At 43.3% G+C, this 17,263-nt stretch overlaps 1 protein-coding gene across 3 annotated transcripts in view; it reads right to left on the bottom strand.

The window, feature by feature from the left end:
* LOC106560721 (alanine and arginine rich domain containing protein) overlaps positions 1 to 17,263 on the bottom strand; it is a 164,778-nt gene that overhangs the window by 22,118 nt on the left and 125,397 nt on the right. The gene's annotated exons all lie outside the window — the stretch shown is intronic.

Raw genomic sequence — 17,263 nt, 5'->3', positions numbered from 1 at the left:
ACATTGGGATTTAGAAAATCAACGGAGGGCCGCACAGATACTTTTCTTTACTGATATCTTTGTCAAAAAAGGGCAGTTATTTGAAAATATATCTAGTTTTAGACATTCAAGAGTTTTAACCCATAATGATCATTCCAGTCTTTCGGACAAGTAGGAGAGATTTTTTACTTGTCCAAATATACAAAATGTTTTGTAACAGCCTTTTTACATCAATGTAGGATGCAAGGAACCACTTTACAAAATGAAATGCATTACTATGTTTTTTTTACCATAATCAGACAAAAATGTAGGCTACACCATGGCTATTGGATTACGGCTCTCCTGGAGAACGGTTGGCTACCCTTGGTAGCCTACAAAAAATTGCAACATTTAAATTACAACCTCGAAATTAAGGGCGTCCCACCATCGATCGGGCGATAAAAAGTATGTCTACGGTTCAAAACAGACTCTGGGACAGTTCTGGAAGAACAGATCCAAAATTCATACAACAACTGCACATTAAAATATTTAAGAAAAGCAATAAGCTGATGAAACAGATCAGACCCTTTATCTTAAAATATTGAAGTTTTATATATTCATATTATCAGCTCAGTAAAGCACACATGGGTGTAGGCTAGGATTATGCCTTTGATAGCAGGGAAAAAAAGAACGTTGATTTGAAAACCAATAGAAGATGAGAAAAATGCTGGTTTCAAAGGCATAATTAAGTATTTCTAAAATAATTCCCTCAACGTGCGGTGCATTCGAAAAATATTCAGACCCCTTGACTTTTTACACATTTTATGTTACAGCCTTATTCTAAAATGGATTGAATAAATGTTTTCCTCATCAATCTACACACAATACCCCATAATGACAAAGCGAAAATAGTACACTGCTCAAAAAAATAAAGGGAACACAAACAACACAATGTAACTCCAAGTCAATCACACTTCTGTGAAATCAAACTGTCCACTTAGGAAGCAACACTGATTGACAATACATTTCGCATGCTGTTGTGCAAATGGAATAGACAACAGGTGGAAATTATAGGCAATTATATAGCAAGACACCCCCAATAAAGAAGTGGTTCTGCAGGTGGGGACCACAGACCACTTCTCAGTTCCGATGTTTTGGTCACTTTTGAATGCTGGCGGTGCTTTCACTCTAGTGGTAGCATGAGACGGAGTCTACAACCCACACAAGTGGCTCAGGTAGTGCAGCTCATCCAGGATGGCACATCAATGCGAGCTGTGGCAAGAAGGTTTGCTGTGTCTGTCAGCGTAGTGTCCAGAGCATGGAGGCGCTACCAGGAGACAGGCCAGTACATCAGGAGACGTGGAGGAGGCCGTAGGAGGGCAACAACCCAGCAGCAGGACCGCTACCTCCACCTTTGTGCAAGGAGGAGCAGGAGGAGCACTGCCAGAGCCCTGCAAAATGACCTCCAGCAGGCCACAAATGTGCATGTGTCTGCTCAAACGGTCAGAAACAGACTCCATGAGGATGGTAATGAGGGCCCGACGTCCACAGGTGGGGTTGTGCTTACAGCCCAACACCGTGCAGGACGTTTGGCATTAGCCAGAGAACACCAAGATTGGCAAATTCGCCACTGGCGCCCTGTGCTCTTCACAGATGAAAGCAGGTTCACACTGAGCACATGTGACAGAGTCTGGAGACGCCGTGGAGAACGTTCTGCTGCCTGCAACATCCTCCAGCATGACCGGTTTGGCGGTGGGTCAGTCATGGTGTGGGGTGGCATTTCGTTGGGGGGCCGCACAGCCCTCCATGTGCTCGCCAGAGGTAGCCTGACTGCCATTAGGTACTGAGATGAGATCCTCAGACCCCTTGTGAGACCATATGCTGGTGCGGTTGGCCCTGGGTTCCTCCTAATGCAAGACAATGCTAGACCTCATGTGGCTGGAGTGTGTCAGCAGTTCCTGCAAGAGGAAGGCATTGATGCTATGGACTGGCCCGCCCGTTCCCCAGACCTGAATCCAATTGAGCACATCTGGGACATCATGTCTCGCTCCATCCACCAACGCCACGTTGCACCACAGACTGTCCAGGAGTTGGCGGATGCTTTAGTCCAGGTCTGGGAGGAGATCCCTCAGGAGACCATCCGCCACCTCATCAGGAGCATGCCCAGGCATTGTAGGGAGGTCATACAGGCACGTGGAGGCCACACACACTTCTGAGCCTCATTTTGACTTGTTTTAAGGACATTACATCAAAGTTGGATCAGCCGGTAGTGTGGTTTTCCACTTTAATTTTGAGTGTGACTCCAAATCCAGACCTCCATGGGTTGATAAATTGGATTTCCATTTATTTTTTTGTGTGATTTTGTTGTCAGCACATTCAACTATGTAAAGGAAAAAGTATTTAATAAGATTATTTATTTCATTCAGATCTAGGATGTGTTGTTTAAGTGCTCCCTTTATTTTTTGGAGCAGTATATTTCATTGATATAAAGAACCATTTCAAAGTAGAGGAGTGTAGGCAAGAGATAGAATATTTCTTTCTGTCTGATATACAAAAAGCTTGGGGGAAAATACAGAGAATGTCTAACTCATTGACAAAAACACAATGGTCTTTAACTGTATTAGCCGAAATAAGGGATGCAAAATGATTTCTTGATAACCATGATAGGACATTGCAGAGCGATAGAGAGTTTGAGGGCTCTTGGTGAACAGATAAAAACCTTAAAAGGAAAAATTCAACTATTGCAGGATCTGTTCCCTCAATCTACCCTCACACTGAATTGTGCAAGGCAGATCAGGTTTCAAGCATCTGGTCAGCACTGCCTGGCTTTGAGTCAACTGTTTCTGACAGAGGTGACGAACGATGTCTTAGGCAAAACAGAACACATGCTATAAAAGGTAGTAAAGTCAAACCTCCAGTGACAGTAATCACACATAAATCAGCATCTCCAAAACAGTTGAATGGTCAAAGACTGAAGCATCCACGAGAAGTGGGTATGAAGACTTGGGACCATTTAAAGCGTTGTAAGACATGGAAAATGAAGATGCACTCAATTCCTAAAAAAAATGAGGCAATCGCCCATCAGTTGATGCAATCCATACACGATGATTTGCGACATCATCGACAGGCTGTCACGAATTAACAGAGACATCACTCAACACAATAAACCGGCTGTCAGAGTTGTACAGGTTCCAAGTGAAACCAACAACATTATTCGTTCAGCAGAAGAGAAACCTGGTGTATGTCATTATTGCGGGATTTCTGGTCACTGGCAACAAGACTGTCGGAAAAAGATAACGTGTCCTTATGAGGAATGGCCAGGAGAAGCAGGGTCCGTCTAAGGGAGAATGGAAACAGGACAACAGCCCCAAAGACACAATGCTGATGCAGAAATATAAGAAGCTCGCTCTGGCTCAGCAGCAGAGTTTGCTGGATGCTGTGGAGGTAAACTAATAGACTCCCTCTTACGTCCCATCTCAGCTGGTGTACATACAGTGCCTTGTGAAAGTATTCGGCCCCCTTGAACTTTGACATTTTGCCACATTTCAGGCTTCAAACATAAAGATATAAAACTGTAATTTTTTGTGAAGAATCAACAACAAGTGGGACACAATCATGAAGTGGAACGAAATTTATTGGATATTTCAAACTTTTTTAACAAATAAAAAAACTGAAAAATTGGGCGTGCAAAATTATTCAGCCCCCTTAACCTGTTAGGGCTAGGGGGCAGCATTTGCACGTCTGGATAAAAAAAATGTACCCGATTTAATCTGGTTACTAATCCTACCCAGTAACTAGAATATGCATATACTTATTATATATGGATAGAAAACACTCTAAAGTTTCTAAAACTGTTTGAATGGTGTCTGTGAGTATAACAGAACTCATTTGGCAGGCAAAACCCTGAGACATTTTCTGACAGGAAGTGGATACCTGATGTGTTGTATTGACTTTAAACCTATCCCATTGAAAAACACAGGGGCTGAGGAATATTTTGGCACTTCCTATTGCTTCCACTAGATGTCACCAGCCTTTACAAAGTGTTTTGAGTCTTCTGGAGGGAGATCTGACCGAACAAGAGCCATGGAACGATGATGTCCCATTAGACACCTGGCGCGCGAGTTCATGTTGGGTACCCTCGTTCCAATACGTTATAAAAGAGTATGCATTCGTCCACCTTGAATATTATTCATGTTCTGGTTAAAAAAGGCCCTAATGATTTATGCTATACAACGTTTGACATGTTTGAACGAACGTAAATATATTTTTTCCCCTCGTTCATGACGAGAAGTCCGGCTGGCTTAGATCATGTGCTAACAAGACGGAGATTTTTGGACATAAATGATGAGCTTTTTTGAACAAAACTACATTCGTTATGGACCTGTGATACCTGGAAGTGACATCTGATGAAGAGAATCAAAGGTAATGGATTATTTACATAGTATTTTCGATTTTAGATCTCCCCAACATGACGTCTAGTCTGTATCGCAACGCGTATTTTTCTGGGCGCAGTGCTCAGATTATTGCAAAGTGTGATTTCCCAGTAAGGTTATTTTTAAATCTGGCAAGTTGATTGCGTTCAAGAGATGTAAATCTATAATTCTTTAAATGACAATATAATATTTTACCAATGTTTTCTAATTTTAATTATTTAATTTGTGACGCTGACTTGACTGCCGGTTATTGGAGGGAAACGATTTCCTCAACATCAATGCCATAGTAAAACGCTGTTTTTGGATATAAATATGAACTTGATAGAACTAAAAATGCATGCATTGTCTAACATAATGTCCTAGGAGTGTCATCTGATGGAGATTGTAAAAGGTTAGTGCATCATTTTAGCTGGTTTTATGGTTTTGGTGACCCTGTCTTTGACTTGACAAAACATTACACACAACTCTTGTAAATGTACTGTCCTAACATACTCTAAATTTATGCTTTCGCCGTAAAACCTTTTTGAAATCGTAAAACGTGGTTAGATTAAGGAGATGTTTATCTTTCAAAGGGTGTAAAATAGTTGTATTTTTGAAAAATTTGAATTTTGACATTTATTTGGATTCAAATTTGCCGCTCTTGAAATGCACCTGCTGTTGATGGAGTGCACCACGGGTGGCACGCTAGCGTCCCACCTAGCCCATAGAGGTTAAGTTAATACTTTGTAGCGCCACCTTTTGCTGCGATTACAGCTGTAAGTCGCTTGGGGTATGTCTCTATCAGTTTTGCACATCGAGAGACTGACATTTTTGCCCATTCCTCCTTGCAAAACAGCTCGAGCTCAGTGAGGTTGGATGGAGAGCGTTTGTGAACAGCAGTTTTCAGTTCTTTCCACAGATTCTCGATTGGATTCAGGTCTGGACTTTGACTTGGCCATTCTAACACCTGGATATGTTTATTTGTGAACCATTCCATTGTAGATTTTGCTTTATGTTTTGGATCATTGTCTTGTTGGAAGACATCTCCATCCCAGTCTCAGGTCTTTTGCAGACTCCATCAGGTTTTCTTCCAGAATGGTCCTGTATTTGGCTCCATCCATCTTCCCATCAATTTTAACCATCTTCCCTGCCCCTGCTGAAGAAAAGCAGGCCCAAACCATGATGCTGCCACCACCATGTTTGACAGTGGGGATGGTGTGTTCAGGGTGATGACCTGTGTTGCTTTTACGCCAAACATAACGTTTTGCATTGTTGCCAAAAAGTTCGATTTTGGTTTCATCTGACCAGAGCACCTTCTTCCACATGTTTGGTGTGTCTCCCAGGTGGCTAGTGGCAAACTTTAAACAACACTTTTTATGGATATCTTTAAGAAATGGCTTTCTTCTTGCCACTCTTCCATAAAGGCCAGATTTGTGCAGTATACGACTGATTGTTGTCCTATGGACAGAGTCTCCCACCTCAGCTGTAGATCTCTGCAGTTCATCCAGAGTGATCATGGGCCTCTTGGCTGCATCTCTGATCAGTCTTCTCCTTGTATGAGCTGAAAGTTTAGAGGGACGGCCGGGTCTTCGTAGATTTGCAGTGGTCTGATACTCCTTCCATTTCAATATTGGGAAATCTTGGGAAATCTTTTTGTAACCAAATCCGGCTTTAAACTTCTCCACAACAGTATCTCGGACCTGCCTGGTGTGTTCCTTGTTCTTCATGATGCTCTCTGCGCTTTAAACGGACCTCTGAGACTATCACAGAGCAGGTGCATTTATACGGAGACTTGATTACACACAGGTGGATTCTATTTATCATCATTAGTCATTTAGGTCAACATTGGATCATTCAGAGATCCTCACTGAACTTCTGGAGAGAGTTTGCTGCACTGAAAGTAAAGGGGCTGAATAATTTTGCACGCCCAATTTTTCAGTTTTTTATTTGATAAAAAAGTTTGAAATATCCAATAAATTTCGTTCCACTTCATGATTGTGTCCCACTTGTTGTTGATTCTTCACAAAACATTACAGTTTTATATCTTTATGTTTGAAGCCTGAAATGTGGCAAAAGGTCGAAAAGTTCAAGGGGGCCGAATACTTTCGCAAGGCACTGTATGAAATCGGATGGAATATATGTGAACATGATGGTTAACAACTTTGCAGTAGATTTTTTAGTAGATACGGGTGCTGAAGTTACTGTATTGCCCATATCTTACGCAACAGATATGTCCTCAGTACACGGGAAAGAAGATGAGAGCAACAGGAGTGGAGGGAGGGGGGGAGATGGATATGAAGCAGACCAAACCATTATCAATTTCTAATGGTCCAATTTAGATTGATGCAGGGGTGTGGATAGGCTCACTTGAACAACCTATTTTAGGCCTTGCCGTTATTATGCGACTTGACTCTACACTGAACATCTCTAAAGGAAAGGTGACGTGGCAAATTAGACAACTGCAGGGATCTACAGTTCAGAACCATCCTATTTGGACTACGAAGAAAAATGAGTGTGGTACTTTGAATATGGAACCAGTGTGCTTGACAGGTGTTGCCCCACCTTGCACAAAACAATATCCCATTTGCAAGGAAGCTATGGCCGCTACTAAATTAGTGATTAAAGATCTAGCGGGACATGGGTATAGTTGAAAAGACACATTCTGCCGACATGCTGTTCATACTCTTGACAATGAATTGAGCTGCACAGGTCACAGCTGCTCGTTAGAACAAATGGTCTACTGTGCTGGAGGCTCCTAACATCATCATACAACGTGGCACACCATGTAATCCAGCTACTCTGATGGTTCCTCCAGATACCACATTACTTGAACACGACTGTTGTGAGTTCGTTTTGGATCAGCTTTCTGATGGGTTTACTAAAAGTAATCCGTTGGAAAACCCTGAGTTTATCTTTTACACAGACGGTTCAAGCATTGTGGAGGGGGGTATGAGGAAGGCAGGCTTGGCAGTTACTACAATGGTATAATTATTTTTTTTTTTTAAATGTAACAGAGACATTAGGTCCTTATCAAGATTTGCTCATAACGAGGTCAGCAGTGAAAGTCCAGGGAAAATCACGATGGATACATGTTACTCACTGCAAGGTTGTCCATTTTGATGACAATGCGGAGCCTGGAGAATAAAGAACTGATTGGCCCCTGATTGCTAATCAATCTCGGGTGAAGAAGCATAGTAAGATGATCAGAACCTGAAAAGCGTATATGTTGTACACTGCAGTCATGATATTAGGGATATCTAGGTGAAATGTCCAACTTTTTCCTGCAAAATCGGGAAATGTTTACTTTGGGAAATCTATGTGAAATATCAATCTCTCTTGAAACCAGGACATGTTACGTTCACTTTTTTGTTTCCTTCGTTACAGGTTATGAGGATCTACCGTCTGAAGCAATATCCCTTGACCCAAGGACTATACCTAAAATGATACAAGATCACTGGTGAAGTGCTCATTAGAGACGCCCTTACCAGTGGAACAGAAGAAGAATTCCTCACTACCGGCAGGCTGTCAGAATATAATTTTTAATAGTTATCTATGAGGGACTGATACCAGTGTGGAAGAGCTGGTCACTTTTAAAGGACTTGGTGAATAAGTACCTTGACAGGGCATTGTGATGGCCACTCCAATACCTTGACTTTGTTGTCCTGAAGCCATTTTGCCACAGCTTTGGAAGTATGCTTGGGGTCATTGTCCATTTGGAAGACCCGTTTGCGACCAAGCTTTAACTTCCTGACTGATGTCTTGAGATGTTGCTTCAATATATCCACGTAATTTTCCTCCCTCATTAAGCCATCCCTCCTGTAGCAAAGCACCCCCACAACATGATGCTACCACCCCCGTGCTTCATGGTTGGGATGGTGTTCTTTGGTTTGCTAGCCTCCACACCTTTTTCCTCCAAACATAACGATGGTCATTATGGCCAAACAGTTCTATTTTTGTTTCATCAGACTAGAGGACATTTCTCCAAAAAGTACCATCTATGTCCCTATGTGCAGTTGCAAACCATAGTCTGGCTTTTTTATGGCAGTGGCTTCTTCCTTGCAGAGCAGCCTTTCAGGTTAGGTCGATCTGGGACTCGTTTTACTGTGGATATAGATACTTTTGTACCTGTTTCCTCCAGCATCTTCACAAGGTCCTTTGCTGTTGTTCTGGGATTGATTTGCACTTTTTGCACCAAAGTACGTTCATCTCTAGGAGACAGAACGCGTCTCCTTCCTGAGTGGTATGACGGCTGCGTGGTCCCATGGTGTTTATACTTGCGTACTATTGTTTGTACAGATGAACATGGAACCTTCAGGCATTTGGAAATTGCTCCCAAGGATGAACCAGACTTGTGGAGGTAAAATTTTTCTCATGATGTCAAGCAAAGAGGCACTGAGTTTGAAGGTAGGCCCTGAAATGCATCCACAGGTACACCTCCAATTGACTCAAATGATGTCAATTAGCCTATCAGAAGCTTCTAAAGCCATGACATCATTTTCTGGAATTGTCCAAGAGGTTTAAGGCACAGTCAACTTAGTTTATGTAAACTTCTGACCCATAGGAATTGTGATACAGTGAATTACAAGTGAAATAATCTGTCTGTAAACAATTCTTGGGAAAATGACTTGTGTCATGCAAAGTAGATGTCCTAACCGACTTGCCAAAACTATAGTTTTTTAACAAGAAATTTGTGAATTTGTAAAAAAGTAATAACATACATACTAACAACTGCAACAGTGATGAATGTCGCTGGGGTGGAGGGGGTATTCAGCAGCCTGATGGTAGAAAATATTGGCCAGTCTTAGTTTTTTCCATGATGCTCCTGTACTGCCTGCATCTGAGTGATTGAAGCGGGAAGAACAGGGCATGGCTTGGGTGGCTTGTGTCCCTGATAATCTTCTTGGTCTTCCTGCGACACCTGGTGTTGTAGGTGTCCTGTAGCGCAGGCAGTGTACACCCAACGGTGCACCCTCTGAAGAACCTTGCAGTCCGTGGCGGTGGCGTTGACGTACCAGGCTGTGATGCAGCCCGACAGTATGCTCTAGATGGTGCTCCTGTAAAACACTATGAGGGCCCTCTCTTCATTATCCTGAGGTTGAAGAGTCGCTGTCGTGCCTTCTTCACTAGTGTCCGTTTGGTTAGACCATTTCAGCTTCTCTGAGATGTGTACGCCGAGGAATTTGAAGTTATTGACCATCTCCATGGCAATCCCGTTGATGAGCATGGGGGACTTTCCAGCCTGGTTCCTTCTGAATTCCACAAATCAGCTCCTTTGTTTTGCTAACATTAAGGGACAGGTTGTTTACCGGGCACCATGCTGTCAGAGTGCCTACCTCCTCCATGTACAGTGAGGGAAAAAAGTATTTGATCCCCTGCTGATTTTGTACGTTTGCCCACTGACAAAGAAATGATCAGTCTATAATTTTAATGGCAGGTTTATTTGAACAGTGAGAGACAGAATAACAACAAAAAAATCCAGAAAAACACATGGCAAAAATGTTATAAATTGATTTGCATTTTAATGAGGGAACTAAGTAATTGACCCCTCTGCAAAACATGACTTAGTACATGGTGGCAAAACCCTTGTTGGCAATCAGAGGTCACCAGGTTTACACACATCTCAGGAGGGATTTTGTCCCACTCCTCTTTGCAGATCTTCTCCAAGTCATTAAGGTTTCGAGGCTGACGTTTGGCAACTCAAACCTTCAGCTCCCTCCACAGATTTTCTATGGGATTAAGGTCTGGAGACTGGCTAGGCCACTCCAGGACCGTAACCTCTTACATCTAGACGTTCCGCTAGCGGAACACCTGCTCCAATATCCAAAGATAGGCGTGGCGCGAATTACAAATTCCTCAAAAATACAAAAACTTCAATTTTTCAAACATATGACTATTTCACAGCATTTTAAAGACAAGACTCTCCTTTATCTAACCACACTGTCCAATTTCAAAAAGGCTTTACAGCGAAAGCAAAACATTAGATTATGTCAGCAGACTACCCAGCCAGAAATAATCAGACACCCATTTTTCAAGCTAGCATATAATGTCACAAAAACCCAGAAGACAGCTAAATGCAGCACTAACCTTTGACGATCTTCATCAGATGACAACCCTAGGACATTATGTTATACAATACATGCATGTTTTGTTCAATCAAGTTCATATTTATATCAAAAAACAGCTTTTTACATTAGCATGTGACGTTCAGAACTAGCATACCCCCCGCAAACTTCCGGGGAATTTACTATCAATTTACTAAATTACTCACGATAAACGTTTACAAAAAGCATAACAATTATTTTAAGAATTATAGATACAATACTCCTCTATGCACTCGATATGTCCGATTTTAAAATAGCTTTTTGGTGAAAGCACATTTTGCAATATTCTAAGTACATAGCCCAGCCATCACGGGCTAGCTATTTAGACACCCGGCAAGTTTAGCCTTCACCAAAATCAGATTTACTATTATAAAAGTTTGATTACCTTTTGTTGTCTTCGTCAGAATGCACTCCCAGGACTGCTACTTCAATAACAAATGTTGGTTTGGTCCAAAATAATCCATCGTTATATCCGAATAGCGGCGTTTTGTTCGTGCGTCCCAGACACTATCCGAAATGGTAAATCAGGGTCGTGCGCATGGCGCAATTCGTGACAAAAAAATTCTAAATATTCCATTACCGTACTTTGAAGCATGTCAACCGCTGTTTAAAATCAATTTTTATGCAATATATCTCGTAAAAAAGCGATAATATTCCGACCGGGAATCTCCTTTTCGGCAAACAGAGGAAAAATCACAAAGACGGGGGCGGCCAGGGCACGCGCCTAAGCCCACAGTCCCTTGATCGGCCACTTGAGAAAGGCGATATTGTGTTTCAGCCTGGGGCTGGGATGACGACATTCAGGTTTTTCCCGGGCTCTGAGTGCCCATGGAAGACGTAGGAAGTGTCACGTTAGAGCAGAGATCCTTTGTAAAAGATAGAGATGGCAAAGAAGTTCAAGAAATGGTCAGACAGGCCACTTCCTGTAAAGGAATCTCTCAGGTTTTGACCTGCCATTTGAGTTCTGTTATACTCACAGACACCATTCAAACAGTTTTAGAAACTTTGGAGTGTTTTCTATCCAAAGCCAAAAATTATATGCATATTCTAGTTACTGGGCAGGAGTAGTAACCAGATTAAATCGGGTACGTTTTTTATCCAGCCGTGAAAATACTGCCCCCTAGCCATAACAGGTTAATGTGCTTCTTCTTGAGCCACTCCTTTGTTGCCTTGGCCGTGTGTTTTGGGTCATTGTCATGCTGGAATACCCATCCACAACCCATTTTCAATGCCCTGGCTGAGGGAAGGAGGTTCTCACCCAAGATTTGACGATACATGGCGCCGTCCATCGTCCCTTTGATGCGATGAAGTTGTCCTGTCCCCTTAGCAGAAAAACACCCCCAAAGCATAGCGTTTCCACCTCCATGTTTGACGGTGGGGATGGTGTTCTTGGGGTCATAAGTAGCATTCCTCCTCCTCCAAACACGGCGAATTGAGTTGATGCCAAAGAGCTCCATTTTGGTCTCATCTAACCACAACACTTTCACCAGGTGTCCTCATTCAGATGTTCATTGGCAAACTTCAGACGGGCATGTATATGTATTCTTGAGCAGGGGACCTTGCGGGCGCTGCATGATTTCAGTCCTTCACGGCGTAGTGTGTTACCAATTGTTTTCTTGGTGACTATGGTCCCAGCTGCCTTGAGATCATTGACAAGATCCTCCCGTGTAGTTCTGGGCTGATTCCTCACCGTTCTCATGATCATTGCAACTCCACGAGTTGAGATCTTGCATGGAGCCCCAGGCTGAGGGATATTGACAGTTCTTTTGTGTTTCTTCCATTTGCGAATAATCGCACCAACTGTTGTCACCTTCTCACCAAGCTGCTTGGCGATGGTCTTGTAGCCCATTCCAGCCTTGTGTAGGTCTACAATCTTGTCCCTGACATCCTTGGAGAGCTCTTTAGTCTTGGCCATGGTGGAGAGTTTGGAATCTGATTGATTGATTGCTTCTGTGGACAGGTATCTTTTATACAGGTAACAAGCTGAGATTAGGAGCACTCCCTTTAAGAGTGTGCTCCTAATCTCAGCTCGTTACCTGTATAAAAGACACCTGGGAGCCAGAAATCTTTCTGATTGAGAGGGGGTCAAATACTTATTTCCCTCATTAAAATGCAAATCAATTTATAACATTTTTGACATACGTTTTTCTGGATTGTTTTGTTGTTATTCTGTCTCTCACTGTTCAAATAAACCTACCATTAAAATTATAGACTGATAATTTCTTTGTCAGTGGGCAAACGTACAAAATCAGCAGGGGATCAAATACTTTTTTCCCCTTACTGTAGGCGGTCTCATCGTTGTTGGTGATCAGGCCGACTACTGTCGTGTCGTCAGCGAACTTGATGGAGTTAGAACTGTGTGAGACCACGTTGTCATCGGTATACAGAGAAAACAGGAGGGGACTGAGGACACATCCTTGTGGGGTCCCCGTGTTGAGGATCAGTGTCGAGGAGGTAATGTTTCCTACCATCACCACCTGGAGGCAACCTGTCAGGAAGTAAATGACCCAGTTGCATAGGGAGGAGTTCAGACCCAGGGCTGTGCGCTTTGTAATGAGATTATATGGTATTGAAGGCCGAACTGTCGTCGATGAACAGAATCCTCACAAACATTTATTTTGTCCAGGTGGGTAGACGTAGTGTGCAGTGCAATGGCAATTGTGTCATCCATGGATCTGTAAGGTGTAGGCAAATTGGAGAGGGTTGAGTGTGTCGGGGCGGGAGGAGGTGACTTACATACATCCTCAGTGGAGACTGAGTGTGTAGCCCACGTTGTCATCGGGGGCTCTCCTCGGTAGCTTAGGGTCATTGTACTCGAATCTTGAGTAAAAAGGTGTTTAACTCGTTTGGTAGGTTGGCGTTGGTGACCGTGACGTGGCTGGCTTTCTTTTTGTAATCCATTAATTGTTAGGAGCCCCTGCCACATACGCCTTGTGTCTGACCCGCTGAATCGCTCCTCCACTTTGTCTCTGTACTTGTGTTTCACCATCTTGATCGACCAGTGTAAATCATAATTGTACTGTTTAACCAAACTATTGGCCCTGTTTATAAGCAGCATCTCTCGCTTTCAGTTTCCCTACAAGGCTGTGTCATGACTGTCCTGTAAGGGTCCAAATAGGTCAGATCAGCTTTGCAAAAATAACTTCATCTAGACCCCCTCTCACCCAGAGAGGGGGGGAGAAGGGAACAGGTGGGGGTTGACAGCTCACACCCTGTAGTAAATCAAGGACAGAACATTCAGCTCTCTCCCTCTCCAAATTTACCAGAGGAAGGTGCCTTTGTTTCACAGACTTTATCCCGCCAAAACTAACACGTTCTAAAGCTAATACTGGAACAATATTACTAACATTAAAAGTGGGGAATGGTCAGAGGTGACCTAAAAGAACACTGATGTTGGTTTGGTTGGTATTTTGTCATAAAGGAAATACTTTAACTTGCAAAGTATACCAGCTGTGTGTGAAGTGTCCATCCGATGCGTTGTGCATGAAATATGAAAAATTATTCAAGTGTTCTTGTTAAGAGAGGGACACAACTTTGTACGGTCACCTGCCGGACAATCACCTGGCAGACATAAAGTCACCTGCCGGACAATCACTGGTACAGCTGATTAGCTGTCCTCAGTAAAGTATCTAGAAAATTGAATTTAAGTGGGACCGTTCCATTACTCTGTTCAAATCATCATATTACACTACTCGCATCACCCCACTGGCAACCATCGACATGGCTAGCTAGCCTATCTTCAAAGAAGCATCTTCCAGAGTGAATGGAAGTAGAATAAACTCTGTAGTTCTGTTCAGGCCTACACAACAAGTCGCCAGGAACCAGACAACTGCAGAAGAGAACAGCAAAAAGCCGGATGGGGACCCCTTTTGGACAATCAGAGCCTTAGAATCTTGCCACGAAAAGCCTAACCAACCCCCTTTCCAAGAAGGCCCAGTTAGGAGAGATACACGGCAAACCAAGGCATTTCAACGCAAACAAATGCATGATTTCTTACTCCAGGTGGGCGGTAGTTCGTGTGCAAAGTGAGACGTTAAGTGTCTCTGTCCCTCTCTCTTTCTCGCCCTCTCCATGTCTTTTGTAACAAGCAGCCATATTGTTGTCAGTCCACTAGGGACCTGTTTCTAACGTATTAAGTGTGTATGTTTATCCTGTGTTACCATTCAGTTAGCTAGTAAATAAATAATTAAACCAATTGTGTAGTACTGAATCATTGGTAATGCTCGGGTTTTTGCAGACGAAAGGTTACGACTGTTCAGAATGATGATATGAGGTTATGATTAATGAGTTGACTGTTTATGTAAAGACCTTCAGAGTTTAATTCGGGAGATGGTAACTCTTTAAAGAACCGCTCTCGTGGCACCGCAAACACGAATGAGTTAATTGTTACATGATTAATTTCATTGGGTAACAATTAAACAATTATCTAATTGATTAGATAAAAACAGTCATCATATTAATTTAATTAAAGTCACGACAGCTACTATCAATCCACGGTTAGTGATTCAAGTATGTTTTGAAAGATACTACCGGTATCACGTCATTTTGACAAATTAAAAACAACTTCTTTGCTCGCTTTGAGGACAATACAGTGCCAGTGACACGGCCAGCTACCAAAGCCTGTGGGCTCTCCTTGTCCGTGGCCAATGTGAGTAAAACATTTAAACATGTTAACCCTCGCAAGGCCGCTGGACCAGACGGCATCCCTCGCCGCTTCCTCAGAGCAAGAGCAGACCAGCGGGATGGTGTGTTTATGGACATAGTCAACCAATCCCTATCCCAGTCTACTGTCCCCACATCCTTCAAGACGGCCACCATTGTTCCTGTTCCCAAGATAGCTAAGGTAACGGATCTAAATGATTATCGCCCCATTGCACTCACCTCTGTCATCATGATGTGCTTTGAGAGACTAGTCAAGGATCATATCACCTCCACCCTACCTGATACCCTAGACCAACTCCAATTTGCTTACCGCCCCAATAGGTCCACTGACGATACAATCGCCATCACACTGCCCTATCCCATCTGGATAAGAGGAATACCTATGTAAGAATGCTGTTCATTGACTACAGCGTAGCATTTAACACCACAGTAACCTCCAAACTCGTCATTAAGCTCACCCCGCCCTGTGCAACTGGGTCATGGACTTTGACCGGCCGCCCCCAGGTGGTGAAGGTAGGAAACAACATCTCCACCCCGCTGATCCGCAACATTGGAGCCACACAAGGGTGCGTTCTCAGCCCTCTCCTGTACTCCCTGTTCACCCACGACTGCGTGGCCATGCACGCTTCCAACTCAATCATCAAGTTTGCAGATGACACCACAGTGGTAGGCTTGAATACCAACAACAATGAGACGGCCTACAGGGAGGAGGTGAGGGCCCTCGGAGTGTGGTGTCAGGAAAATAACCTCACACTCAACGTCAACAAAACAAAGGAGATGATCGTGGACTTCAGGAAATAGCAGAGAAAGCACCCCCTATCCACATCGATGGGACAGTAGTGGAGAAGGTGGAAAGTGTTAAGTTCCTCGGCGAACACATCACGGACAAATTGAAATGCTCCACCCACACAGACAGCGTGGTGAAGAAGGCGCAACAGTGCATCTTCAACCTCAGGAGGCTGAAGAAATTTGGCTTGTCATCTAAATCACTCACAAACTTTTACAGATGCACATTCGAGAGCATCCTGTCGGGCTGTATCACCGCCTGGTACGGCAACAACACCGCCCTTAACCGCAACGCTCTCCAGAAGGTAGTGCGGTCTGCACAACACATCACCGGGAGAAAACTACCTGCCCTCCAGGACATCTACAGCACTTGATGTCACATGAAGGCCAAAAAGATCATCAAGGACAACAACCACCCGAGCCACTGCCTGTTCACCCCGCTATCATCCAGAAGGTGCGGTCGGTACAGCTGTATCAAAGCTGGGACCGAGAGACTGAAAAACATCTTCTATCTCAAGACCATCAGCCTGTTGAACAGCCATCACTAACATAGAGAGGCTGCTGCCAACATAGACTCATATCTCTGGCCACTTGAATAAATGGACTTTAACAATGTGTACATATCCTACACTACTCATCCCATATGTATATACTGTATTATATACCATCTACTGCATCTTGCCTATGCCGCACGGCCATCGCTCATCCATATATCTATATGTACATATTCTTATTCATCCCGTTACATTTCTGTGTATAAAGTAGTTGTTGTGAATTTGTTAGATTACTTGTTAGATATTACTGCATTGTCGGAACTAGAAGCACAAGCATTTTGCTACACTCGCATTAACATCTGCTAACCATGTGTATGTGACCAATAACATTTGATTTTATGAATCCGATGACTGATTCGGCATATTCATTGACATTGTCTCCAGAGGCAACCTGGAACATACTCCAGTTCACGTGATCAAAACAGTCTTGGAGTGTGAATTCTGATTGATTTCCCCATCGCACCATGTGTTGATGGTCATAGAGCAAAGCCCCCCCACCCTTGCTCTTGCCAGAGAGAGCCCGCTTCCTATCCACTCAGAAAACTGTAAAACCGGCTGAATGTATATAATCCGTCTGGATGTCGGAGGAAAGTCTCAGAAAAACTTAGTATATTGCAGGATTTGATGTCCCTCTGGAAGGAGATTGTCACTCTGAGTTCGTCAAGTTTGATCATTAATGATTGACCGAGTAGTATGCTCGGTAATGGAGGATGAGTCGATCGGCGTCTTAATCTCACTAAGACCCCGCCATGTCTGCCTCTCTGTCGGCGTCTTCCCTTCATACTCTCTG

Source organism: Salmo salar, chromosome 10 (assembly GCF_965601325.2).
Source record: "Salmo salar chromosome 10, fSalSal1, whole genome shotgun sequence".
NCBI classification, from domain to species: Eukaryota; Metazoa; Chordata; class Actinopteri; order Salmoniformes; family Salmonidae; genus Salmo; species Salmo salar.
Note: the sequence above shows the minus strand (reverse complement) of the source record. Positions and strands in the feature narration are given on the sequence as shown.